Genomic DNA, 6,785 nt, shown 5'->3' with positions numbered 1-6,785 from the left:
TCCTCTTTTCAATGTAGCCCACTGCACTTTTTAAGAATCTGCTGGCCTTCCTAGCATCACTCTGTGGAAACTGGGGCTCAGGAATGGGCACAAATGCTGATACTCTGGCAACTCCTCTTGCTGAGTAATGAACTGTCTTTGTGTCTGAACCAAGAGTGGTGTTTTCTGCTGGCATCCATAAAAAGGCAACAGATTAATTTGCCAGCCTGGAAGTATAAACTCTGACACCATCACAGTTTTTGATAGGAAAGGCATAGAATGGGCATTTGGATCATCTAGAGCTACTTTAGATATGTTGCCACAATAGCTTTCAGCTTGGTGGCACTTATAAGACACTGCAAAATTTTTTCGTGGGTTATATAATTTAATCCTTACAAATTCCATTAGAATTCCCTTTTAACAGCTGAACAACAGGAAGCCACTTGGCCAACATCTGACATTAATTAGTGCCTGAGACTAGATTGAAATATGAGCCTCTTGGTTGATCACAGAGCTGCAGCTGTAGTGTTTTCTGCTATTGTTTCAAAAATGTGGTTTATAGACCGATGCCAGTGCCTGGGGAGTGTGTACAAGGAGAAATGAGACAAGTGTTCATCCAGGGAACCAAGAAGAAAGAAAACAATATGGTGGGTTTTTCATTCAGCTAAATATATTCAGTTTACATGGCTAGCTTTAGTCTGAGAACCAGTCTTCCCTTTTGGAGGAAAAGAGGATGTTTCATATCCTTTTGTTAAAGAATTGAAAGTGATAGTAAATTATGGTTTTGTTTGAGAAGTATTTAATATCCTTCCTTGACAACATAAATGGCTGGCATTCCAACATTTGTCCTTTTTTCTTCTTCTTATCTATGGAATCTTAAATTCATATCTAGAATTTAAGTAAATGTCATTGTGGAGAACATATTGCTTCCTAAATGGGTTCATGGTCTAGTTCATGCCTCTGGGGTGATTAAGTATGTCAGTGTGTTGGTATGTAAATGTGCTTGTGCTTGTGGAGTGCAGGCACATTTGCAGTGAACTGTCTTTGAAAGACTAAACATAGAACTTTCATTATGATCTCTCCTTGCTGGCTTTGATAATGTTTGAGATCTCAACAGCTACCCTAGGGCCTGACATATAATAGGCACTGAGTAAAGATGTGTCAACTGAGTGAATAAGTTGATGAACAGATGCATTAATGAAATTTGAGGCTTTTTTGTTGTTTTGGAAATTCAGTGGTACATGTGGTTGGACAACCCTACTCCTTCCATAGCAGCAGGCTTGCTTTATCCAGAACACCATTCCATTCTTCAAAGAAGAAAAAAAGAAATAAGTGGCATATATCACCTGACATATAGATAAATAACATTTGATTTTTTTTTTAATACGTGATCATCTATTCAGGGTAGCAAAAAATTCCATCATTCTTCTAAAACATCCAAACAGGCAGTTACCTGCCTGTGAACAGATAAACCACTGCCTGAACTATGCTTTCCCCATTGAAGGAAGCAGGGCTGTTTGTTAGCTCCTAAGAAAAGACAGAGACTTTGGGGTGTTTTGTGGTTGTTGTTGAAGATTTACATTTTTTCTTATATGGTTTTAACATGTTTAAAATATTTTCTACTTCTTAGCCACTTAAAATAACACTGAATTTATGATCTCTTGAATTGTGCCAATGTATTAAAAAGATGATGTTTAGTGTGCCGAGAATCGTTAAACTTACTGAGTGTGAGAGCTGACATGTTTACTGCATCTAAAACCTTTCGAAAAGTTGAATAATTTTAATTTCCTTCTGTTTTATGGTATCCTTTCATTTTCCTTTAAACTGCCTCAGAACTGGTGATTAACAGGTCATTTTTGTGTAACCAGGAAGTCCTTTGTTCCCTGGTCTTCTTCTTTCTGCAGACTGATTTGATTAGTATTTGCAATGTCCTAGCTTATCACCATGGAAATACTGTAATGTGACTAATATACAGCAAACAAAATTGGAAGGGAGTAATTGGAACAGAAGAAGGCTTGTGGCTGGAAGCAAATCCTAGTTTCCCATCTTCCCAGGAAGTCTGGCTGGAACATACGTCTTTTAGTCCTACACAGTATTATGCGTAGGTAGCCTTTCCATTGTAGAACCCCCTTTATGGTTTCCCCTCTTCATCACCATGGACAAATTCCTTTTTCTCACATACTATGACTTTGTTTAATTACTTTCTCATATAATGTTTATGTCATTTATATTCAAAGCAACTATTGAGCATTCAGGAATAAGCCTGGGAAGACTTGATACTCTGCTGAGTTAATGAGGTGCATGGGCAAAGGGACAGGTTGAGACGACACATGAGGAGTTTTAGCCTTAGTTCCACCACTTGTGACTCTCGGTTTCTTTACTTGTGAAAGGGACACAAGAACAACAGTTCACCTATCTTATAGGAATGCTGTAAGAACTGAGAAAATATATTTTAAAAGTACCTTGGTAGATCATCTTGCTTTCCCTGCCAATAGCACTTGCAAACATGGTGAATGTTCCTAAAACCCACCGAACTTTCTGTAAGAAGTGTGGCAAGCATCAACCCCACAAAGCAACACAGTACAAGAAGATCAAGGCTTCTCTGTGGGCACAGGGAAAGCGGCATTATGACAGGCAGCAGAGTGGCTATGGTGGGCAGACTAAGCCGATTTCCCAGGGGAAAAAAGGCTAAAACTACAAAAAAGATTGTGCTGAGGCTTGAGTGTGTTGAGCTTAACTGCAGACCTAAGAGAATGCTGGCTATTAAGAGGTGCAAGCATTTTCAACTGGGAGGAGATAAGAAGAGAAAGGGTCAAGTGATCCAGTTCTAAGCTTCATATTTTGTTTTATTATATGACAACTAGAGGCCCGGTGCATGAAATTCGTGCATGGGAGGGGGGTCCCCTCAGCCCAGCCTGCCCCCTCTCTAATCCGGGACCCCTTGGGGGATGTCTGACTGCCAGTTTAGGCCCGATCTCACAATCCAGGACCACAATCCTAACTGCTCACCTGCCTACCTGTCTGATCACCCCAAACTTCCCCCCCCTGCTGACCTGGTCACCCTCAACTGCCCCACCACCACCAGCCTAGTCGCCCCCAACTGCCCTCCCCCCGCCGGCCTGGTCGCCCCACACAGCCTGCTGCTTGGTCATTTGGTCGCTCCTCACTAACCCCCCTGCTGGCCTGGTCGCCCCACACAGCCTGTTTGGTCATCCATTCAGTTGCGATGGTCACTTAGGCTTTTATATATATATAGATAAAATCTTGATATGTTCAAAAAAAAAGTACCTTGGTAAACAAAAAGTAATACAAAATACTGTATAGTAATCTTAAGAGTCCAAAAACTGATTAATCTTTATTGTTCTCATTACATTGGTCCTTGATGAATCATAATATACCTGTCCTCTAATCACATCCCCATAAAGTATATTGACAGGCCAGGTTTTACAGGAATTATATGATCTTGATGCTTTAAAACATGAATTATACAAGGTCCTGGAAAGAAGAGTGCTGACGGTAATTTGACTGTGGCAGAAAGATGTATTGGATGAATGAATAGGACATTTTCAGCTCTACTCTTTGAGGCAGTAGAAACAATAGCATCCTAGCACCCGGCTCTCATATGCCCTGAATATCCTACTGAGCTCCTTCACAGTAGGAGTAGGCACATTGTGACTTCTTCTATGGGTTCTACGTATGAAAACAAAACAAAATAAAACAAAAACCACAAGAACTAAGTCTCTTTATTAGGAAACAAATGGTCCAAATTACAAGCTCCTGTAGGTTTAAACCCACAGAAGCAATCTAATTTCAAAAGGACTCTAAAGACACATTTCTCTTCAGTGAGTGGACACAAGATGTAATTATTAAACTCATAAACTAGCTATGATTTGGAAGATGGTTCAAGAGAGTAGAGCTCTGTACTCAAGCTCAGTTAGAACAGGGAGTATTTGAGCCAGTCTACAAATGAGAGCGTTGCTTGATGTGATCTTTCTCCTGGTCCTCTTTGCCTCCTTTCTCCTCCTTCCCCTTTTTGCCTCATTTTCCTTCCTTTACTTCCCTTTCTCTGTCTTTTTTTTATTTGTTTGTTTGTTTTAATTAGAGTTGAGGTACAGTATAGTTTCAGGTGCACAACTCAGTGATTGGACATTTATATAAGTTACAAAGTAATCATCCCGATAAATCCAGTACCATATAACACCATACAGTTATCACAATATTAGTGACCATATTTCCTATGCTGTACTTTACATCCCTATGACTATTCTGTACTTGCCAATTTGTACATCTTTTTTTAAAAATTCTTGTTTTTGAAAGTATTACGTATGTCCCCTTTACCCCCATTGTCCTCTGCCAGCCTGTCTCTGCCCTCCAGCTCAGGCCTTCACCCCCTCCCCCTATTTTCTGAGTCTGTTGGTTATGCTTATATGCATACAACTTATTTGGTTGATCTCTTACCAACACACACATCCCTGGCCCCCTCACCCATCCTCCCCTGCCTTCGCTCTGAAGTTTGATGGTCTGTTCGATGCTTCTATGTCTCTGGATCTGTTTTTGTTCATCAGATTATATTGTTCATTATATTCCACAAATGAGTGAGATCATGTGATACTTATCTTTCTCTGACTGGCTTATTTCGCTTAGCATAATGCTCTTTGGGTTTCCATGTTGTTGCCCCTTTCTCTTTCTTGCCCTGCATTATCCAAATTGATCATCCAGACTCTCGCAGTCCTAATTATGCAGACAAGCATGCTCTCTATTTTGTTCTAAATAGTCAGTGTCTTCTTCTTAATCTGACTTAAATTCATCAGCTAATTTTGCCACACCATTTCACTTTGGCTTTTTAGACCTTGTTATGGTTGAATTACGTTCCCTTAAAAAAAGATTAGTTGAAGTCCTAATCCCCAGTACCTCATAATGGGACTGAATTTGAGAGCAGGGTCACTGTGGATGTAGTTAGTTATGACAAGAATGCTATCTGAAGAGGCATGAACCCACACAGAGCAAAGACTAAGTGGAGCCACAAGGAGAATGCCCTTCTTCCCAGGAGGACACTGGAGTTATGTTGCCACAAACCTAGGAAAGCCAAAGATTGCCAGAAAACTCTCAGAAGCTAAGGAAGAGGCATGAAGCAGATCCTCTCTCACAGCCCTAGAAGGAACTAACCATCAACACCTTGATTTTAACTTCTAGCCTCCAGAACTGTGAAACAATACATTTCTGTTGTCCTAAGCCTCCCACAAAGTTTGTGGTACTTTGTTACCACAGTCCTAGCAAATACAGACCTGAATCATAATTTTACTTTATCTTTTTATTTTTTTAATTTATTGGGGCAACATTGGTTAATAAAATTATATAGGTTTCAGGTGTTCAATTCTATAATACATAATTTGTACATTATATTGTGTGCTCACCACCCCAGGTCCATTCTCCTTCCATCACCATTTATCCCCCCTTTACTCTCTTCTACCTGTCCACACACCCCTTTTCTTTTGGTAATCACCATACTGTTGTATAGGTCTGTGTGTTTTGTTTTGTTTTGCTTAATTCCTTCACCTTTTTCACCCAGCCCCCAATCCCCCTCCCCTCTGATAGCTGTCAATCTGTGCACTATATCTATGAGTCTGTTTCTGTATTTGTTTGTTTATTTTATTCATAGATTCCACATATAAGTGAAATCAGTCTTTCTCTGACTGACTTATTTCACTGAGCATAATATTCTCCAAGTCCATCCATGCTGTTGCAAAAGGTAAGATTTCCTTCTTTTTTATGGCTGAGCAGTATTTTATTATGTAAGTGTACCACAGCTTTTTTATCTATTCATCTACTGATGGGCACTTGGGCTGTTTCCAAATTTTGGCCATTATAAATAACACTGCAATGAAAATAGGGGTGCATATATTCTTTCAAATTAGTGTTTCAGATTTCCTTGGATATATTCCCAGAAGTGGAATCATAGGTCATAAGGCAGTTGCATTTTTTATTTTTTGAGGTAAGTCCATACTGCTTTCCACAGTGGCTGCACCAGTCTACATTCCTACCAACAGAGCACAAGGGTTTTCTTTCTCCACATACTAGCCAACACTTGTTTGTTGAATTCTTGATGATAGCCATTCTGACAGGTGTGAAGTGATATCTCATTGTGATTTTAGTTTGTATCTTTCTGAGGATCAGTGATGTTGAGCATCTTTTCATATGTCTATTGGCCATCTGTATGTCCTCTTTGGAGAAGTGTCTATTCAGGTCCTTTGCCCATTTTTTAATTGGGTTGTTTGTTTGTTTTTGGTGTTCAAGTTTATAAGTTCTTTATAAATTTTGGATATTAATCCCTTATCAGATGTATCATTAGCAAATATGTTCTCCCATTGAGTAGGTTATATTTTCATTTTGTTGATCATTTCCTTTGCTGTGCAAAAGCTTTTTAGATTGATGTAGTCCCATTTGTTTATTTTCTCTTTTGTTTCCCTTGCCTGAGGAGACATATCAGAAAAAAATATTGCTATGAGAAATGTCCAAGATTTTACTGCCTATGTTTTCTTATAGGATTTTTATGGTTTTGAGTCTAACATTTAAGTCCTCTTACACCATACATAAGAATAAACTCAAAATGGATTAAAGACTTAAATGTTAGACTTGAAACCATTATTTTATTTTTCTGTTTTTGAAAAATGTATTCATATTGTCATACTTCCTTCTCCCAGACATGAATGTTTACAGCTCCATCTTTAAAAGGCTGGAATTTCCTCAGCCCTTTATCACTAAGCCACATTCCGACTGCTTTATTATGCCAACATTTGAGCAACTAG

The 6,785-nt window shown here is 39.1% G+C and overlaps 1 pseudogene across 1 annotated transcript; it reads left to right on the top strand.

The window, feature by feature from the left end:
• The first annotated feature begins 2,485 nt into the window (after nucleotides 1-2,485).
• Nucleotides 2,486-2,810, top strand: LOC308250694 (large ribosomal subunit protein eL42-like; annotated as a pseudogene). Its single transcript has one exon. The product of its transcript is annotated as a large ribosomal subunit protein eL42-like (transcript).
• Nucleotides 2,811-6,785: the final 3,975 nt, after the last annotated feature.

This window comes from Plecotus auritus (genome assembly GCF_963455305.1).
Source record: "Plecotus auritus genome assembly, chromosome: 6".
NCBI lineage: Eukaryota > Metazoa > Chordata > Mammalia > Chiroptera > Vespertilionidae > Plecotus > Plecotus auritus.
This window is presented reverse-complemented; position numbering and strand designations above follow the sequence as displayed.